This window comes from Rhinolophus sinicus, linkage group LG05, assembly GCF_036562045.2.
Source record: "Rhinolophus sinicus isolate RSC01 linkage group LG05, ASM3656204v1, whole genome shotgun sequence".
NCBI classification, from domain to species: Eukaryota; Metazoa; Chordata; class Mammalia; order Chiroptera; family Rhinolophidae; genus Rhinolophus; species Rhinolophus sinicus.
Window position 1 is genome coordinate 116,205,038 of NC_133755.1, and position 22,795 is coordinate 116,227,832.

The 22,795-nt window shown below is 40.3% G+C and overlaps 1 pseudogene; it reads left to right on the forward strand.

Moving 5' to 3' along the window:
- Positions 1-11,338: 11,338 nt before the first annotated feature.
- Positions 11,339-13,200, forward strand: LOC109446356 (parafibromin; annotated as a pseudogene).
- Positions 13,201-22,795: the final 9,595 nt, after the last annotated feature.

The window sequence follows — 22,795 nt, forward strand, 5'->3', positions numbered from 1 at the left end:
CTGTGTTTGCCTCTATCACAACCACATCAGAATTACAGAACAACCATCATTGAGAATCACCTGAAGTCTAACTGAACCAAAGTCCTACAATTAAGGACATACAGAAGCCACCTTAAGAGTGATAGGAGATGCAGAGACATAGAATGGATTGGTCCCACAACTGCAGGTGAATGTTAAAAATTGAGAGGGATATCTCAGCTGCAGTGGTCCACACTTGGAGGAGTGAAGGGTCCCAGCACAACATCAGGCTTTCCAGCCCAGGGTTCCAGTGCCAGGGAGAGAAGTCCCCATAACTTCTGACTGTGAAAACCAGTGGAGATTGTAGCTGGGTGAGACAGAGGGCAGCTAGAGTTCCAGGCGATCCTCTGAAAGGGCCTGCACATGGACTTACTCTCTGATGGATTCACTTGCTCTGAGTTCCAGCACTGGAGCAGCAGCTTAAAAGATGCCAGGGACATACAAGGAGGAGCTGAGTTGTCTGGCTGCAGGGTGAGGGCTGGAGGCCTTTCTCCCAGGCAGAAGTTTTGGCAGAATTTATTGTTTCTTTGTTGAGCCCTTCCCCCTACTGATGTGCAGACACAGGCAGGTGCCATATCTGATTCTCCATCAACCTGCTAACACCGTTTTGCCACCCTGCCCTGGTGATTCCCTGAGACCCCGCCCCACCCACTTTAGGGCACACCCAAGCCACTTCCAGTGGTTTTTCCATCTGAACAGCCTGTCTTAGCTCATGCTGTGGACTTTTCCAAATCACAAAGATTTACAAAACCCAAACAAGCAGCATCTAACTTTAGCAAGTCCTGTACCTCTTGCTGAGCAGCTTCAAGCCCAACACTAGTGGCAGGCAGCCTCAGTTCACAGCTTGGTCTCTCAAGACACCTCCAAGCCCAGAGCAGGTGGCAGCCATCTGTGGATTGCTTGGTGGACCATGCCAGGTGGCCCTGAGCAGGGTAGAGCCTGAAACTGAACTTGGCCTATGGCAAGGCGGCCCCAGAGATGGCAAGCTAGGTGGCCAGCTTAAGACCAATCTGGAACATCATCCAGCCACCTCCAAGGACGACACTCCAAAGGGCAGACTGGGCATGCACCAGAGCCCTGCTAAAGCAAATCCTTCTCCATAAAGTCAGTCCCTCCACAATAGCTCATCCACTGTACTCATGTCCAGTCTTCACAACTAATCAGTGCAAGGGTCAATCCCTCTCACTGACATGCAAACAGCAACCAAGGCTCAAGTACAACAGGAGGGCACATACAACCAACACAAAGGACAACCTGGAACACCTGGTTTAGGTGTTCCAAGGAGACTGTGCCACTGGACTCCACAGGACACCTACTACATAAGACCCCTCCACTAAGACCAGGAGGCATAACAGCCCTAACTAGTTATAGAAACAAACACATGGAGGTGGCCAAAATGGGGAGACAAAGAAACATGTCTCAAATAAAAGAAGAGAACAAAGATACAGAAAAAAGAACTAAGCAAAATGGAGACAAGCAATCTACCAAACTCAGAGCTCAAAACATTGGTTTTAAAGATGCTCAATGATCTCAGTGAGGAGAACTTCAACAAAGAGATAGGAAACATAAAAATGGGGAGGATATAGAAAATATAAAAAAAAAACAGTCAGAAATAAAAAGAATACAAAGACTAAAATGAAGAATACAGTACAGGGAATCAACAGTAGATTAGATTAAGCAGAGGATAGAATCAGTGATTTAGAAGATAAGGTAGCAGGAAACACCCAATCAAAACAGTAAAAAGAAAAAAAATCCAAAAAAATGAGGATAGTTTAAGGGCCTCTGGGACAACATCAAGCATAAAAACATTCACATCGTAGGGGTACCAGAAGGTGAAGACAGACATCAAGGAATTGAAAAACTATTTGAAGAAATAATGACGGAAAACTTCCCTAACTTGGTGAAGGAAATAGATATACAAGCCCAGGAAGCACAGAGAGTTCCAAACAAGATGAACCCAAACAGGCCCACACCAAGACACATCATAGTTAAAATACCAAAGGTTAAAGACAAAAAAATAATCTTAAAAGCAACAGGAGAAAAGTACTTAGTTAACTATAAGGGAACTCCCTTTAGACTGTCAGCTGATTTCTCAACAGAAACTTTGCAGGCCATCAGGGATTGGCAGAAAATATTCAATGTAATGAAAAGCAGGGACCTACAAGCAAGATTACCCAGCAAAGCTATCATTTAGAATTGAAGGACAGATAAAAAAGCTGCCCAGTTAAGAAAAAGCTGAGGGAGTTCATCATCAACATAAAAATATTACAAGGAATCTTAGAGGGACTTCTTTAAGATGAAAATATATATATATATGAATAATAAAATGAAAATAACTACATATCTATCAACAATTACTTTCAATGTAAATGAATTAAATCCTCCAATCAAAGACATAGGAGGTATGAATGGATGAAAAAACAAGACCGTACATATACTGCCTAAAAGAGACTCACTTCAGATTGAAAGACACACACAGACTGAAAGTAAAGGGATGGAAAGAGGTATTTCATGAAAATGGAAACAAACAAAAAATGCTGGGGTAGCAAAATTTATACCAGACAGAATAGACTTTAAAACAAAGGCTATAACAAGAAACAAAGAAGAACACAGTTATCCCACTTCTGGGTATTTATCTCAAGAAACTCAAAATGCTACTTCAAGGGGACGTGTGCATCCATGTGTTTATTGCAGCATTATTTACAATGGCCAAGATATGGAGGCAGCCTGGGTGTCCGTCAATGGATGACTTGATAAAGAGGAGGTGGTACATATATATAATGGAATATTGCTTGGCCAGGGAAGGGAATGGTTTCTTGCCATCTGTAGCATGGATGGACCTAGAGGGTATTGTGCTCCGTGGAGGACATCATACAGAGAAAAACAGATACAGTGTGATTTCACTTATATTTGGAATCTAAAGAACAAAATAAACAAAACAGAAACAGACTCATAGATACAGAGAACACTTTTGATGATTGCCAGTTGGGAGGTGGGTTTGGAAGGTGTGTGAAAAAGGGGAACACATTAAGGAAGTACAAATTGGTTGTTACACAGTAGTCATAGGAATGTAGGGTGTCGCATAAGGATTATAGTTAATAATATTGTAATAACTATGTGTGATGTCAGATGGGTACTAGAATTATCGACGTGATAGATGGGAGGGGGTTTGAGGGTAGGATGAAAAAGGTGAAGGGATTAAGAAGTACAAATTGGCAGTTACCAAATAGTCATGGAGATATAAAGAATATAAAGTAAAGAATAGGGAAAATAGTCAATAATATGGTAATAACTACATATAGTGCCAGGTGGGTACTAGACTAGTCAGGGGGATCACTTCTTAAATTGTATGAATGTCTAACCACTATGCTGTACACCTGAAATTAATATTAGAAAAATACTTAATGTCAACTGTAATTGAAAAATTACAAAAGGCAGGAAAAAAGTGAAGGGGCGTAAGAGGTTCAAATTTCCAGGTATAAAACAAATAAGTCATGGGGATGTCATGTAGAGCATAGGAAATATGGTCAATAATACTGTGATAGCATGGTACAGTGTCAGATGGTTGCTGGACTTACCATGGTGATCACTTCTTTAGGTATACAAATGTTGAATAACTATGGTGTACTACTGAAACTAATATAATATTGTGCGCTAGCTATATTTTAATAAAAATCTTTGAAAAATAAAAATAATAACAACAACAAAAAAAGAAAGTACAGGAAAACGATGAGAAACATTGCTGCTCAGTTGCAGATAAGATTTTCAATTGATGCCTGGGCTCTGAAATGGTGATTAACTTCTCATCCAGTGCCTGGAGAAATATATCTTATATCAGGCAACTGAGAAATAAATTGAAATGACATTATTAGAAATAAGTGTCTATGTGTAACAATTTTTTTGCCTGAAAGAAGAGATTTCATCATCTGTATTCATTGCTTTTGAAACTGCTAAACTGAATCCTATATTTCTTGATGTTAAATTGAAGTATGTAGTAATCAAAATGCTGAAAAGTTGAATTATTGGGTATTTTCAGGGACCATGCAAAGAGTTTCCCATTAATAACAGTCACTGTGTACATTGATAGAAGAGAATTGTTTAGAGCTATCAAATGTGTTATTACAACTTATTCTGTCCTGTAATTGTTACCACAATTATGCCCTAAAGAGAACATTTTTGACTTATGGGGCTGGGGGAAGGATATTTGCAAGGGGTTGACAACTGACAAAATACCAGTGCTGATAACAGAGAAAAAATGTAGTAATGCAATTCTACAATAACTCAGTTATAATCTGCCTCTCTCCTTTTTTCGTTAAGTGAGGATTTACTGTATTTATTCTAGCTTACCATGCTCATCTCACAAAAAAATAAGAGGTGAAACCAGAAGAACTCAGATGAAGAAACTTGTTTTAAATGTGATTAATCATGTGGGCTTAAAAATCCCTACCATGAAAAACATTGACCATTTTCTTTATTTCATACTAAAAATATCACAACCTACAGCTTAAGAACACAATAGTCCTTTGTGTGGCTGTAAGGAAAAAAACAAAAATGTTTTTAAAAATTTCTGAATTTAAATATTAAAGGAATGGCTCAGGAGTAACTATGTTTCTGCCCATCTTTAGGCACGTTGTCAGTCTTACTACTTCCACACAGCCCGGGGCTTTGGGGAATATGCTGGGCCTGCTGGGTGGAGGTGGTAAGACTGTATTCCAGAGATGACATTGCTCCAACCTATGAGAAATCACTAGCTTGTTTTTTTCGTTTGTTTGTTTTGTTTTGTTTGTTAAGTCTTTACAGCTTCACAAACCTGATGCTAAAAATATCATTTTAATGTAACCAGAACTGCTTTCAGTAGCACTTTGCTAGTAGAGACTATTAGGTACCTCTATTAAATGTCGGACTGCCTTTCACACAAAACCCATGACATTGTTCAATTGAAATCTACTGTGAGAGAGCCTCTGCATCTTTAAAGAGCGGGTGTGTATATCTGGGAAAGTAGCCAGCAGCTCCACAAGGTGCTGCGTAGACCTTGTGGAGACCTGTAGGAAATGGCAGTTGTTTTTCGCTCACGCTATAGCCTTTATTTATCATTGTTTCATGACTTAATTGTGGAACTGTCTTAAAATAGTTGTATATGAAATAGAAACAGTTTTCTGAAGAGTATTTACTCACTGTCACTAAGCAGGCAACCTTAGAATATGGCCAATGGCTTAAATTTTCTTTCAGTGGTCTGTTGAGTATCGCCTCTTTTTCTGAAATTAATACTTCCCTTGTTTTCCTCCATCCTCAAATATATTAATTCCTCAGAAGCTGTCATGTTTTATACAGGACAGCCACAGACTACTAGATGACTTCATGTGGGGGAAAAAAAAAGAGTGAGGGGATTAGTCACAGATTCAGAGAACAGATTGGTGGTTGCCAGAGGGGACGGTGAGAAATAGGTGAAATGGGTGAAGGTGGTCAAAACGTACAAATTTCCAGTTATAAAATAAGCAAGTCATGGGAATGTAATACACAGCATGGTGACTGTAGTCAATAATACTGTATTAAATTATTACATTACATTAGGCTTATTGTGGTGATCATTTTGCAATATATACAAATATAGAATCATTATGTTGTACACTTGAAACTAATATAATGTTATGTGTCAATTATACCTCAGTGTTTTAAACAAGGGCTCAGCCCAGTGGGTGCCCCTGTAGCAAGCTCCCACTTTGGGGAAGAACCAAAGGGCATCCTTCCTTTGGGAAGAACCCTACTCCGGGCTGCACGGCTTGGTAAGCAGAGTATGGTCTTCATTTCAATGCCCTCATGTTCTTTGGGTGGCACCATTGTGAAGTACACAAACTGCACAACTGAACATATCAACTCTTACATGTTTTGACATATTATGTCTTCTTAGCTACATTTAATTGGCCCAGGAGTGACATCTTATATAAGCCAGGACAATCAGAGCCCTCATGTGGAATTTTTTCCAACTAGACACAAAAGAGTCAGAATTTCTGTGTTGGTGAAAGTCAAAAGATGAATTTCGTGAACGGTTGGTGACTGGGATTCCTACTATTTGAAAACAGCCATCAGTAGTGAGAAAGAATGAAGCCAACCTGCATAAAGAAACAAAAGCAAGAGATGGCAAGCATTCAATTAGCACTGACGTTCCTGGTTCCAGGGGTGCCTGAGATCACACCATCCCTGTTCTTCTCGTAGTGGGCGCTCTGGTCACCCAGCCCTCCCTTGGAGTCAACAGACATTGTTTTTGCTGCAGCTTCTTTGAGTTAGGTTTTCATCACAGCAACTTGAGAATCATGAAAAAACACAGCAGCACTGCAAAGAGCAGCCATATGTCATGGCAGCCAGTGCTTCCAGAGGTGGCTCCAGCTTGCACATATGACTCCCCTGTCCAGCTCCAGGAGAGTAGATACCTGCAAGTGCGGCACAGAGAGGTCTGTGCTCGTTAAACCATTAAGAACTGATTATTCCCCATTTCTAACAGTATGAACGCATGCAAGTCTCTAGACCTGAGTTTCCACATATATAAAATGGGAATTTTAATAGTTCCTATTTCATAGGTTTGTTGAGAGGATTAAGTGAAATAATGCATGTAAATATCTAAGATGGTGCCTGGCAACGAATGCTGAAGAAATGTTAGATCTGATTACTATTATTTTATTATTTCCAGTGTCAGAATGGTGCTTGACACAAAATAAGAACTAATTAAATGTTACAATGGATATAACAATCTCAGTTTAGGCCTTACTCCAGAGCTAACCTTCTGTGATCTTAGGTAACTCATTTTATTTTTTGAACCTCAGTTTCAATGGGAATGATAATAACATTCTTGGAAGGTTAATTTAAAGATAACATGAAATAATATTTTTGAACAAATTTTATGAACTGTAAAACTCTACCCAACTATAAAAGATGAAAAATTAGAAGATGAATCTAAGTTTACTTTTTTCAAAGATGATAAAATTTTGATATTTTAATAGCCAAAAAAGTGAGAATTTGAAACTGACATTCTTCTACTGAATGCAATAGATACTGTAAATCCTAAAAATAGAGACTTTTTCTCCATTGAAATCAATAAAATTATTTTTATTTTGATTGGAAAATATGTGTCCTTTACACATTTTAAAATTTTTCTTGAATTAGCTGTCATGAAAAATTGTGGCTTTCTCATCATAGAGACTATCTAAGAATTTTGATGGTACCCCCAAGCTCAGCCTGGGAAAACAGCAATTTTAAAATTACAAATCAAATCTTGGCATGATGTCAAAAACATTAGCCTGCATAAAGCAAAAGAAGCCTCAGATCAAACCATCTGTTTTCTTAACATGCTGGCATTTGTGAAGTGGAGATTTTGAAAACAAAATCGAATACAATCATCTCTGGACCATTTTCAGTGAGAGAGTACCCTGACCAAAAATATCACATTACATTTTCTAGCCAATTTGCAAATATGATTAGATAAAATGTTCAGCATAAATTCAAGTTAAAGAATAAAAATGTGAAAAGAATGATAAGAATAGGAAAGTTGAACATAATTCTACAACATCCTGCTTATCTTTTAATTAAGAACATCACCATCCATTTATGACACACTCTGCTCCTCTCTTAACCTGAAAGCTTACTAGGAAGCAACAGGGAAGGAAGGAAGGTGGAGCGGACTGGAGAGAGCCCAGGTGTTTGACTTGGCCATTTTCAAGCCTGGCCACAGACTTGAGTAGCTCCTTGGTGACGTGGTCCAAGGTTGTGGTGGAGCATACTGACTGCCTTCCAGAAACACATTCTCTTGCTTCCTTGCTAACAATCCTCGATTTTGCTCGGTTCTCAAAATGCCTAACCCTAGGGAGTAACTCATGGTTGGTCTCTATAAACTGCTTGCTACTAGAGGTGGGGAATGGCTCAGTTCTGCCCCGTGTGAGGCTGGGGGCTCTGGGGAAGAGTTTTCTCCTGGATAAAGGTGGAAATACCCTGAGTCTGTTCTTTGACCCCTTCCCCTCCCTTCCTTGAATGTGAAGATATGATGCCAGAAGCTGCTTCAGATCTTTAGGTAACCATGATGAAAATACAAGCCTGTCAGAGAGACTGACTCCGTGGCCAGGCTGCGTGGAGCTGCTGATCCACTCCTGAAACTCCCACCTCTAGATTTCTTGTTACATACATAATTAAATTACTTTATTTGTTAAAATACTGTTAGGCTTGTTGTCACTTGTAAGGAAAATCACCCTAACTGTAAGTAGGGTCTCCCACAGAGAATTTTATACCCCACTTTCCCCTCTCAACCCATATAATACCTGGACAAATATGATGCTGCACAGTTAGAATCACAACGTGTCAGAGCTGAAAGTCTACATTTCCAATTAACAGATGATAAAATAAGAAATTCAGAAGTGATTCCTCTTGTTTAAGGGTTGCGCCTTATTAATACAAATGCCTATGGAAAAGGAGAAAGACACATCAGACCTATCAAAATCATGTCCTAGGAGCAGATATGCCTGTGCACGGAGAACATTCAGCACTAGGAGACTGAAGGGAGCAGGTTATCTTTAAGAAGGAGAAAGATACAGAAAAAGGAATCTGGAGGTTCTATGATCAATGTCTTCTTCAAATGTCTCATAAGACGGAGGATGCGTTTTTCCAAATTGCTTTCCAAAAATGCACAATGAGCATTTCCCCCAGAAGTCATGAGAGTCCTGGCTTCATCACACCTGGGGCTGCCAGTCTCTGCTCTGGGTGGCAGAGGTGCTGGCCATTGGCAAGGAGGAGGCCACTGGGTTCATATAACCTCATGGAAGAGACGTTTTTTAAGCTAGAATAAATACAGTAAGTCCTCACTTAACATCGTTGATGGGTTCTTGGAACTGGAGTGAAATGGCATATAATGAAACCAATTTTACCACAGGCTAAATGATATAAATAGGAGTTAAGTTCCTAAACAACTCCTCAATGTTATTCGAGGATCTGTTGTATTCTTAGGAATATCAGAGACCAGTTTCAAAAGCTGCAAATATTTTCTGTACTTATGCAATCCAATTCTTCTATGGCCATGTAAAGACAACCTGATTATTCAATTCATTTGAATTACATAAGATTTTTCTTGAAAATTTGTCAGTCCCTTCCCCCATTTTTTTCCCTCAAACTTTTATGAAAACCAAGATAATTTTGACAGGGAGAATATATTATTTTAACTTAATAATAAAAATAATACATGTTTACACCCATGTCTGTCTTCTAGATTGCATATTCCTAGCTCTATTTAGCAAAGTGTGCAGAACATACTAGTTACTCAATAAGTATTTGTGGAATGAATGCATGAAGAAATGCAGGAGGCTTGAAAATACAGAAAACACAGAATTTTAGAGAAACTACCTGTGTTATACATTCATTTGTAGGCAAATCTTGTTCCACAAATATGTTTTACACATATATTTTGAATTATTCATTTATTTTCCTTCAATGGGAAGCCTTTTGTGGTTGTTTCCTGAAAAGGTTGGGGTTTTTAAAAATCTCAACTGTATTATCCTCTAGTATAATGAGGAACAGAAGAAGTGTAAGTTGCTTCCACAAGTTTGCCATGTGATGGAAACGAACCTAAGTGTTCTAGCGGCCACTGTAAATTTCTCTCCTCTGCTATATAGGTCAGTCTAAGACATTTGGTAAAGCTTTATAGTTCAACTAGAACAACTTAAAAAGCTGATGTAACCAAAGTAAGTAAATAATAAGTGTTCTCCTTTATTTGCTATTACATGAAGGTAAATGTAAGTCATGACATATATTCCTTGCTCATTTGAAGAGTGATTTATGCACTGATGTTTCCAAGCTTGTTTCAGGGGCTATTGGAGTTATGCACACAGCTCTGGAAGTAAATGGGACCCTAACATTGAAACTCCCTGGAAATGTTCTCATGAATGACACAATTTAGAAAAAGGATATTGATCTTCCCACACAGATCACAGATTGGGAACACTTGCCATTCCAGCAAATCATCTCCTACAGATCCTCTGCTGTAGTCAGGTCTAGGATTTTTTACTCAGAAACACTAGGGGCAAATAATGTAAATAGAGTTTAGTGTTAAGTTTCACCAGGCAGAACATTATAAAATTTGATTACAACCATCAATAGGGAGCCATAAAAAAATACAACAGGACTTGAGTTCAAATTGTAGTCAATTTCTGATCATGGATGCCCACATTATTTGTATACTGGATTATCCTTGCCCTTGGCAAAATTGACGTTGGGAAAAACAGGGAAATAAGGAAAGTGTGTCTTAAGTTCTAGTTTTTGCATCTAGTTATTCATTTAAGAAATATGTATTAAGCACATATTTGATGCCAAGCATCATTCTAGGCATGGGGTACCCTGATGACAACAACGCAGAATCCCTACCCTCAGGAGTCTTAGTTTATTAGGCAAATACTATAAACAAATCAACAAAAAATACACAATACGAAACTTGGTATCCACAAATGCAATGATGATATAGGGGGAAATAAAGGGGAATGAGGGGATGAGAGTGATATTTTAGATAGAGGTCTCAAGAAGAGCGGTGTCTCTGAGCAGGGAAGTGGATGAATTGAAGAGTCGGCCTTGAACTGTGTAGAGGAAGGAGTTCCAGACTGAGGGGACAGCAAGAGCAAAGGACCTAAGGCAGGCCCATAATTGACATGTGAGGACCAGCAAGGAAGGCAGTAGAGTGAGCAAGGGGTCAAGCGTGTGAATTGCAATCAAAGAGACAGCTGGGGATACAGTCATGCGGGACTTGGAGGCTACAGTGAGGCTTTGGGTTGGTTCTAAGTGTTGGTGATGCAACTGAAGAATTATTGCAAAAAAGTCACACAATCCAATTTGCCGTTTAAAAGGATCCTCTGATTGCAGTTTAGAGAAGAATTTATGTGGGGGTGGAAGGTAGTGATGGGGAGGGGGCTAAAATATTAATAGAAAAACCACTTAGGGGGTTATTACAGAAATCCTGCCCAGAGATGATTGGTTTGGACCAGAGGCAGGATTTCTGGCTGGGGTGGATATGTGGTGGGAGTGAAAGAGAAAAATGAAGGATAACCTTGGTTAAGAGCCTCCTCAACTGAGCAGCACTGTTTATTAAGATGGGAAAGACTGGGAGAGGGAAGCAGGTTTGGATGAGTGTGGACAAGTAAGCAAGAGGCCCATTTTAGACAGGGTAAGTGTGAACTTTTAAGGGAATCCTAATCTTAGGTGTTTATCTTAGAGAAGCACTTTGGACCCTGCTTCATAAATAAATAAATAAACAAATAAATAAGTAAAAAAGACATCAAGAGAGAAAAGGCCTACGAAGATGATCTCACGTGGCCTTATGAGACCGGGGTCTGCTGCCCCTGCTGCTATCATAGGTGTAGATGCCTGTCGGTGCTGCTGGTTCATCGAGGAGCCAACGAAGTGGCAGGAGGCATGTGTGCTCAGCGTTCTGCAAGATTGTGGTGAAGGGAGACACAGGGACTGTCAGGCATTGCAGGAGCCCAAGAATGTCAAGCCCAATGATGTAGTTTGGGAGACTGGAAAGGAAGGCCAGCCCAGAGTACCATACGTTGGACTCTATCTTATGTCTACTTCCTAATGTGTGCCTTTATCCCCCTCCTCTTTATGTCCTACTGCAGCCACTGAAAACATCCCTGTGGTTAGGTGACCTGACTGACAAGATGTACGTGGATCTCTCATGGTGAAACACCCACGTGGGCAAGTATAGACAGAAGTGCCCCCCTAGAAATAGGTCCTCAGGGACCTGCTCAAGGTAAAAGAGCACCAGATGAAGTTTTAGCAGAAGCAAGGAAAGCATGAGCTGAAGATTAAGAGTTGTGCAACTTGATAAAGAGGCTTCAACCAGAGGGGCCGGGAGTAAGGGAGGATGGAGAGGGAAAAGGGAGTCAAACACATGGTGACAGAAGGAGACTAGACTGTGGGTGGTGAGCACACAGTGCTATACCAGATGATGTATTATAGAATAGTACACTTGAAACGTATATAATGTTTATTAACTAATGTCACCCCAATAAATTTCATTAAAAAAAAAGAGACTGGCTGCTCGTTTGGAGGGGCTCAAAGAAGGGATTTTACAAACTGAACAGATTACGTCTTTGTCTAAAGCTACGTCAGTGAAAAAAATTGCTGCAAAGTCTAAATTAAGGCTAAGAAAAAGATCTACAGTCAAGCCCGGTCTAGATAATGATATAACTGCCCTAAAGCAGAGGCATTTTGGGGGATGCTAAGGGAACTGGAACCCAAGATATTGTCAGCAGAGTTGGGGGTAGGGGCTGAGGATCAGTAGTACAGTAAATTGTTTCCAGAAATGTTTTTGCAATTTTTCAATCTGTAAACGCTAGAGAAGAATGTAATGTACATGAACAGTGACTGGCCCCAAATATACCAAATACAGCACCTGTGAATCCCATGTTGTATACCAAACAACCCATCTTACTCAGCTGCCTACAACAGATATGACCAGGAAAGTGTCAAAGGAAAAGAAGAAATGGAAGGTATCAAAGCTGATACCTCAGTACCTATAACAGAGGATGACGCATCTGCCCATAAGACTCAGACTCCTGAACACAGCCAGTTCTGAGACCAATTCCTCAAGCCAGGATTCCCCCAAACCAGAAGAAAGGATCTCAAGCCATTATCGTAAGTCAGGAAGCTACCACCTCTTTAGTAACCATGCATGATGCAAAAGACCTTCTACAGGATCTGAAATTTGTCCCATCAGATGAAAAGCAAAAACAAGGCTGCCAATGAGAAAACGAAGCCGTAATTCAGAGAAGGAAAGAGCCGATGAAGCCAGAGGGCACAGCATTTAGTGTCCACGTTCCGTACAGAGCAGTACTGCAGACCAGCCCCTTACGTGGGTGCCTTAAGTGGGCTAGGCGACTGGGTTGTAGCACTTTTTGTACAGGATCCTGCCTTGCAATTATTTTGAAGATTGGCCATGGCTTTTGCCTGTGGATCACCAGTTGATATATTTGCTAAAATTAAAGACTTTCATCTCAAGTATGATGAAGTTCCTCTCGATCCCAATGTTCAGAAATGTGATGGAATGGTATTAGAACTCAGCCATCACAATCAGCCTTTGCATAGATCAGTTTTCCTACAGTTCTGAGAAGCCTTTATCGCTATGCAATAAACCATGCATTCCACTTGAGATTCTGAATTAATTGGTTTCTCATTTTTCTGGAAATTTGGATTAAGAAACATGGATATACCTTGATCTAAAGGCTAAGACTCAAGCTTTATAAATTTACCAAAAACTTACAAATGATGTATCATCTTCTTTTTTTTTAAGGAGGGCACTTCTCACAGTGGCCTATGCAGGGATTGAACCAGCAACCTTGGTGTTATACACACCATGCTCTAACCAACTGAGCTAACCAGCCACCCCCAAAATGATGTGTCTTTTATAAGACCATACTTAATGCTTTGTGGAGAACCCTGACTAATACCATAGGCTCTGTGGCTTTTGCCTTTTCTAGTTGCCTCTTCCCAGCTCCTGATTTTCTTCTCTATTTCTTCATCTTTCCAGAAGCCCCTTCCCTTACTCCCACCCATTGTGCTCAGAGCCTGGCATATAGTGGAAGCTACCCCCACCCACCATCTATGTAACGCTACTGCTAATTAAGGTGCAGTATGAAAAACAAGATATTATTTGTTATTCTTATCGCAAGTTTTGTATTTACCACAATTGCTATTTAGAACACGCTGGAATCACCGATAGCCTGAAATCTAACCTCTGAATGATCTGTGTCTAATCACAGAGTGGATTGGCAGTGTTGTAAATGTCACCCCACTCCACTACTCTGATAGATGCCCTCATTAAAGTTGAGAAGAAGAAATTTAAATACCAGGGTTGAGCTCCTGAGCAATCGTGTCGTTTCTATTGATCACCTAATGAAAATGTATGGCATTTAACAGTGAAGAGACGCATTTACATGGGGATGCTAGCTTCCACAGCTGTGCTTCATGCCAGTTCCAGGAAAGCCCGTCACCATACTTACTCTTACAGTGCATTTTAAGACTCTCCTAGTTGCAGAAAGAAAAGTAGGTTGGAGAGAGTTTGGTCACTTCAGTTGTGCAGTTTCATTACCAACTGATATAAACAAAATTTAGACACTGGTAAGCATCATGAGAACCCCAAAAGTTGAAATGTAGAGGCTAAAGTAAAAAGAAGATGAAGCCTTTGCTTGATCTCTTTGGCTAGATTATCCCTGTGATATTTTCCTGGGATCCTACAGATGTTATGTTTAATAGCAACTATAAAAATATTCAAATGGGGAGGATAAATATGAATAGAAGAACAGTCACGCAGTGGTAAACTATTAACACCTTAACAAGCAGAGACGTGTATCACATATTTGAAGTGGGTGAGAATTATATCACCTACGGAACCTAATTTACAGTCATGAGAGGAAATAAAAATTCCCAAGAAGCCATGGCAACTCTTCCTAATAAGATGATTGTGGACACTGCTCCTGACAACTGGCCTTGCAGTAGTTTAAGGAGTTTGACGTCACTGGCTAAACAAGAAGCTCCCTAATTCTTTTATAAAATTAATCATGAGAATGGAAAGGGGAAAAGGGCTCCCCGTGGCTCCCCTATATTTTCCAGAGATCTTTGAGCCCCCAAACACAATAGAGAGCCATGCAGACATGTCACCTGACTCCCTCATCTAAAGTGCCCCAGACAGCACATGACTCCCTCAGCATGGCTGTCCCCAGAGCCCATTCTTGCCTGAGGAAGGCAGGCTGGCAGCTGGTAAGGCATACAACCGGGAACGGGCAGTTGCGTGGGCAGCCTACGTCTGTGACTTGCCAGCTGTGAGACCTTGGGCAGGGTATTTCACTTTCCTCTGCCTCAGTTTCCTCTTCTGAAAAATAGAGTTGTTAATAATGCCAATTTCATAGGAATCTTGGGAGGATTAAATCAGTTACTATTTGGCATATTGTGTGTTTATGAAATAAAACAGGTAAGTGAAATGTGTTTGCTTAGTCATTGTCTCTCTATTAGAACGTAAGCTCAATAAGGAAAGGACCTGGCTCTATATTCTGTTGTATCCATAGGCTCTTCATAAAGACTTGCTGAAGGAGTGGCTGGTAGCCCCCTAAGCTTCATCTGTGCAGCTTTCCTTGGTTCCTATTATTTGCCTGCCTTCTTTTTCAAATGTCCTTATTTGGGTGACATGGCTTATGGGTTTAATGAAGAACTCACAGAAAGATTTTATATCAACAAATTCTCTGGGAATCTAATCTTGTCAGTACAGGTACTACTTAATGATATCTTATAGTTTACGGCCTATAGTTCTTCTTGGCCCAAACATATGGTCCAAAAACAATACTCAGCGTATATTTTAACTATAAGATAATAAGATGTTGTTTAAATAAGCCCTCTAGGGTTAGTCATGAGGCACGCAGACCAGTGGGAATCAGGGGTAAGGTAGAAATGGGCAGGGTGGAGCCCAGGAAGCAACTCATCGATCGTGCATGCCGTGGAAGGAATAGCACCCCCCTCCCCATCTAGGAATGAATGGGGTCCAGCCAAGGTGGCAGCTTTATCCAAGAGTCTTCTCTGATGAGCAGAGAGCCACAGAGCTCTCTGCAGATGGAGACAACAGTTGTGATCAGGTGGGAGTCCCACTCTAGCAAAATGGGGGAGAGGGCCAGGAAGAACCATCTGAATTGAAGCAGGTCCCTAGTCAGCAACTGAACTGCAGCAGCAGAGCTCAACTCCGAAGCAGAGGGGACTGGGCAAGAATTCACATGCTGTTCACCCCCAGACATGTGGCCTGTGTTTTAGAACTGATTTCATCCCAGTAGGAAACTGGAGGACTCATCAGAGCCAGAGCACAGACCCAGTTGAGTGGTAGCTGGGCGCTCTGAGTGGTCTGGGTGAAGCTCCGAATCCTTTTTGTGACGCCCTTAGTCTTGGGCTTTTCTCACTCCTTGGGCTGGGCCGTCGTGGGCATCTGAAAATCAGTATCCTTCAGTTCCTGAAAATGTCTCATTACTTCTGGAAGTAATTTCACCCTTTCTGTTTTCTCTTTTTCCTTTAAGAAATTTATATTTAAGTCTGCCTCCTAGTTGGATCCTCCAGTTTTTACTATTTCTTTTCTGTTTTCCTACTAAAACTTTTTAGGGTTTTGTTTCTCTTTTACTTCCTGGTCTAGTTCCTCAAGTTTATCTCCTAGCAATCTTATTGACTTTTTCCTTTTCAACTTTCAAAGTTTAACTTCCAGGAGCCCTGCAATCTTATTTTACGGACGTAATGTTTTTTTTCTTGTCTTTCTCTGAGGAGTTCAATTATAAGATGTTTGGGGTGTTTGTTTCTTCTTCTCTGTATTGTTCCTGAGCCCTCTGAGTTCCTTTTAACTTTTTTTTTTTACTTTTGTATCTCTGTCTTTCATGTTAGAAGCTTCCCTCAACATCTACCCATCCTCACTTATTGATATAAGAGCGAAGCCCTGGAGAGTGGAGGGAAGTTCTGTGTGTGGTACTGGCACTGTTTCCTGGTGAAACTCACTGTGGGGTTATAGGCAGAGGTGACCATTTTGTAGCGTGACCCTCCAATATCTGTACATCTGTTCTCCTATCCCAACCTGTCTCTCCACAGAGGAGTCCTCCACTCTCCTACCTGGAGAGGATACGCCTAGTTACCAGTGTTCTGGGAGGAGAGTTGAGCCTGGGGTTGGGGAGGGGGCTCGCCATTGGATGCATGGACTTTCACTGAATCCTCCTGCTTCCCACCTCCGGCTGCCCCCTTTGCCACCTCCCCCAACCTGGTGTCCTTGAATCCATCACTTCTTTGAGAACTTTGGAAAGTTAATCAAGACTTTCCAGAAAATTCTAAAATCCACAGTGAATAGGTTATTCAGTAGGATACTTTTTAAAAGGTTGCAAATTAGACCTTAAGGTAAGAACATTTTTTCATACATCGTCTTTTGGGGACAATGATAAAAGGAGCTACAGAGTTAATAAAAAGCTTGTTTGCACAATAGCCAGGTCAAGCAGGTTGGCATTTCCACATGCATGCTCCTGAAGTACCTTGTGGTGCAGGACAGAGCGTGCTGTGGGAGTGGAGGGGCAGCCCAGGGACACCATGTGTGCTCTTGTTCTGGGCCCTTGAGCACAGGCTGTTTGGGTAAATTACCTTCACCAGCACAATCAGAGGGGTTGACGGTGAGATCTTTAGGTCCCTTCCAGCTCAGAGATCATCTATTCTATTCCACAATAATAAGCTCATCTTGTTTTCATTCCTGTGAAAGCTAGGATGAGTCATATACAGGCATCACAAATTCTATTCCAGTACATTAAGGTCATATGACATGAATACTCTTAATCAATAAGTAAGAGTAACATCTCCCACATGATGTTTGGAGTGACACATGAATAAGCAGTGTTACCTGAGCTCTGCTTTTTCAGTTATTTGAGCTTTTGTTTCAGGCATGAAAAGGCAAGGGCTATAAAAATGTTTCTTTTAAGGCTTGTTAAGACTGGAATTTTGCATTGGATTTTACAAAACCTGCATTATGAGTTTAAGAAATAAGAGTGAGACAAGCCAGTTGGTGTGGCCGGGGATGAATTTGAATGTGTAATTATATACATCACTTATAAAGAGCAGCTGCAAAATGCACGTTGCTACAGTATGCTGGGGGTCTGTGAGGTTTATGACTAACGTTTAGCTTACACACACACACACACACACACACACACACACACATGCACGTGTGTGCGCGCAGGCACGCATGCAAGACCTTGGAATCTGTCCTTGTAAATGCCTGGGAAGGTACTTTACCACTATCTTTGTATGCAGGGAAATGTCCTTGTAATCAGTCTTGTGAGATACTGGGAAATATTTCAGCAAAAGATAAAACTATAAGCAGAATATATTCCTCTGAAAAACATGTCCTTTATCAAGCTGAAGTCCTTTCCCCCTGCCACTTTGGGATGAGAACTCTCTAAATTAGAAAGGCTTTTATCTGCAATTTGCAGGGGATGGGCTCTGCCATGGCTCCCTGACACGCTTGCAGGTCTCCACACAGACCACAGAAGTCAGGCCCCGTTCAGTCTGACTTGTCTTGGAGAACATCCTGTCATCCTCTTAGGAACTTTGCAAGAAATGCATTATATGTGAGGAGCTGTCACAAAGCTATTTCCCGTCTACTGTTCTACCTGTGGGAGGCTGCCACAAGGTAGCTTCTCATCTGTTTCCCTGGGCCCTGTGAGGTGTCGGACTTTCCACCTGTCCCTCTCCTTTAGAAGCAGTTGCAGACTCTAAAACTGCTTTGCTGGAGTCTAGAGTTTGCTCCACAGCAACAGAGCACCCCACTGCTTTTGTTGCCCATCACCTGTCACTTTTGGTTTGGTGTAGTCCTGTGGGAAAAGGGATAAGGGTAGCTGGCCCCATGCTGATGTAGCTAATGCTGTCTCTATCAGTAATAGATTGCGTAAATCCATCTGTGCTGTTGTCTCCTTACCTGCTGAATAGATAGATGTGTGGCAAGCCAACCTTGCAGTATATAAGTGGCCACCATACTGCTGCTTAGTGACTGCTTGTTCGTTTGATAGAAAACCTGACCAACAGTAGCGTAAGAAAGGGAGGATGTTTATTTTCCTCACATGTCAAGAAGTCTGGACATAGCCACCTGCTCTATTCAGTCAGCAGTATGATGTCAGGGCTGATGTCAGTGCAACAATTCTTGTTTTCTTGGCCACAGGATGGCGGCTGCAGTTGCAGGTATGACACCTACGTTCACAGCAGGATGAAGCAGTGAGGCAGGTGTCAGCTTTCTGTCTGATTTTTTAGGAAAGCAATAGCTTTCTTCGAAACCCCCAAGCAGACTTTTTCTTGTGCATTATTGGCCCTAACAGTTCCACACCACACTGAGCTTGAAACTTTAAGGCAGATATTCACCCTGACCCCGATACCCAGTTTTGAAAGAGGAACGGCATTGGCATGATTGGCCTACACTAGATCAGACCGGTCACAGTACACCTACGGGCTGGTCTCTGTCTCTCTGCACCAGACAGGAATTCCTTTGGTGAGACAGAGGGGAAGATAGCATGGGCAGGTAAGAACTGCGTCTGCCCCTTGAACCAAGGTAGCCAGTCCCATCTTTCCCAGATCCTGAAGACCACTCAGTATCTGACTCTGCTCTCTCTCCTTGCTTGCACATCAGTTGTATCCAACCAATGAAGAGATGATCCGGCACATTGTGAAGACAATTGCCAGTTCTGCAGAAGTTATGAGACTAGCCTGAGAGAAAAACTATACCGTTGTCATGACCAAAGACCATAGATACTCAGCCCTGAACTCCTTTTCTTTTTTTTTTCCCTTCTTCATTTTAGATGTGAAATGCTAGGCTTAATATTAAATGATTAGAAGAGAATGACATTAGGTGAAACTGAGAATCTGAAGACACCACAAGCTTACTTACCTCTACAGGGTTCCAACCACAACAAGTTTCCTTCAGGTAAGAGTGCAGTATCCCCTCTTACTTAAGCAAGAGATAGTTGAGACTATTACCTGTGTTTTGGCAAATTGAAAAAAGAAACAGTCAACCTATATGGTCTGGAGGGGAGATAGATGTCCAAATGCTATTGTTGGACCTAATCCCTCAGGAACTAGGCTATGAGTACTTAACCAACCCCTCCTTTCTTTTTCACCTGCCAAACTCCTACACATCCCTCAAGACTCTAAAAATAACTTTCTTTATAAAATAGTTCACAAATTTCTCAAAGTTCATCAAACCATGTGTAATCTTACAGTTCTTCTTCATATCTTATTGTAACCCTTACCATTGGCACGCTGGAATTATTTACTAATACGAGTATCTCACCCACTAGATTAGGAACTTTTTCAGGGGCGCAGTTTTGTCCTAAACACTTAGCGCCATGTGGGAAGCATAGCAGTAAGTTCTCAACATGTTTTTATTGAACAATATCTATTTAAACTTTGAATAACTAACAGCTTAGAACATTAAATTTCTATATTTTAACTCAAGCAAATAAAAATTAAAAATTGCATTCATGGTCTCAAAAAACACGTAAGCAAAATAAAAAGCAAATGCAAATGAAGAAAAATATTTGCATTATATATAAACTATTATATAAGAATAGTTTACTTTTCTAATGTATATGAACTCCTAGAAATTGAGATGAAAAAGCTCAACAAGCCAAAAGATGAGCAAGGACATAGACACACAAATCATAAAAAAGAAGGATAAATGGCCCTAAAGACCAATGAGAGAATGCTTAGCCTTACTTATAATTTAAAAACATGCTAATTAAAACTGCTAAGATACCATCCTCACTTATCATATTGGCAAAAATCCCAAAGTTCCACAATATAAAATTGGCCCTAGAACAACACAGGTTTGAACTGCACAGTTCCACTTACACATAATTTTTTTTTCCAATAAATTTATTGGAAAATATTTTGGAGGTTTGCAACTTGAAAAAACTCACAGGGGGTGGCTGGTTGGCTCAATTGGTTAGAGTGCAGTGCTCATAACACCAATGTCGCTGGTTCGATTCCCACATGGACCAGTGAGCTGCACCCTCCAAAACTAGATTGAAAACAATGACTCTACAACTAGACTGAAAACAACTTGACCTGGAACTGAGCTGCGCCCTCCACAACTAGATTGAAACAACAATTTGACATGGAGCTGATGGGTCCTGGAAAAACACACTGTTCTCCAATATTCCCCAATTAAAAAAAATTTTTTTTAAAGAAATATTTAAAGAAAAAAACTCACAGACAAACCTTATTTTCTTTTCTAGTTTACTTTATTGTAAGAATACAGTTTATAATACACGCAACATATAAAATATGTTAATTGACTATTTAGATTATTGGTACGACTTCCTGTCAACAGTATGTTATTAGTAGTTAAGTTTTTCAACTGAGCATGGGTTGGCATCCCTAACCCCTGTATTGTTCAAGGGTCACCTGTACTCTGTTAGTGAAATTGTTGGGAAACAAGCAGTTCCAAGCATTTCTGGGGGACTGCAAATCGTGTAGTTCCTAGAGGGGACCATGTGACAATATCTATACAACATTACAAATACTTTCACCCTGTGACCCAATTCGCCTGCTTCTGGAAACTTATTTCTACAGAAATCTCTGCAGAGTTACAAAATGAGATGCACAAGTGATGTATTGTGGTATTGCTTGTAATAGCATAAGATGAGAAGCAACTCATTTTCATAAATGGAGGATTGGTTAAATAAATTACAGTACATCCTCACAATGGAATACTATACCACTAGAAATGAATGACAATACCTTCTTTGATGTGATCTGGGAAGGTATCCAGGACAAAAACAAAGTTCAGCATAGTGAACACAATGTGATGCTGTTTGTATCATAAAGGGAAGAAGAATACGTATTTGCTTTTGTTTGTAATTGCATAAAGTATGGGAAGTGTATGCTGCAAGGGGAGAGGCAGATGAGAGAACAGATTGGATAGAGTGGAAGCAAACTTCTCATTGTAAACCATTTTCACTTTTAAAACCTGTGAATTATTACTTATTCCAAAAATTAAATTAAAAATTTTAAATCCTACATCTTGCACATAATTTTTAGAGCCAGATTGCACGTCTTTGTCTCTCAGCCTTACCTTTTACAACATCAGTGAATTTGGGCAGTTTCCTAGCCTCTCTAAAGAAGAATTTGATGAGATGATAAATGCAAAGAAATGAGGCCTTAAACAGTAAGGTCTGTGTAAGTTTGGGCTGTTATTAGTAATACTACATTTAATAATAACAATTTTAAAGAACACTTGGTAATCCTTTAGTGATGAGATTTTCAGAATCTTTCCAATATTCCTGTGTGATAGGTATAACTCGTTTCTGTTTTAGAAGATCATAAAATGAATGCCAAGAGAAATAAAATGATTATTCCAAGATAGCACTGAGTCAGGGCCAAGTACAAATGCAGGAGTTGACAGCTGAGCATTGCCAGATCATTCCATGTCACACATACGGGAATGCTAGGAGACAAGTGCATTGATTTCCATTCCTTTTAAGCAAATAAAAAAAAGTAACAATATATCTGACTTAGAGGTATTATGAATGCACAGACTATTTCAAGATGTGTAAGACAGCTACAAAACGCAGCCTCTGAAAGTAACTGCCACAATTCTAGATGAAATCAATACATGATACCTTCCTACTAATTTTCTAGAGGCTCAGAAAATGGGGGTTCACCATCATGTTGGGAGATCCTAGGGAGAAACTTTAAATAAATAGGCAATAGATTCCACCATAGTGTTTGCATTTCAGGTCCTGAACAGGCCCACCCTATGACTGTTTGTTTTTAAGAAGAAAGTATTATTGATGTGGAAATGACATCATTAGCAGGGCACTGTCAGTAAATTTGCCAACCCCTTTTGGATGGCTTAGTCTCCCTTTGACTGTGGAAAATGAGTATGTGCATGACATTTTGATATTTGGATTATCAGATAGCACTGATTCAAAACAGCACAAAGAAACAGCTCAGGCATTTTTTCTTTCTCATCAAAAAAATGAAACCTAACACATTGTGAAGAAATTGTGCCCCCTGCTGATTTCATTTGATATTAACATCATCATCTTAAATTAAAAAAAAACAAAAAACACACACACAAAAAACCTCTGCCTCCAGGACTGCAAGATAGTGCTGTGCTTCAAGGTCAGTAATTCAAATGTCCTCTCAGATGATAAGGCAGCCTCTCGCAGCGATTAGGAACTCTTTGCTTGATACTGACTTTGAG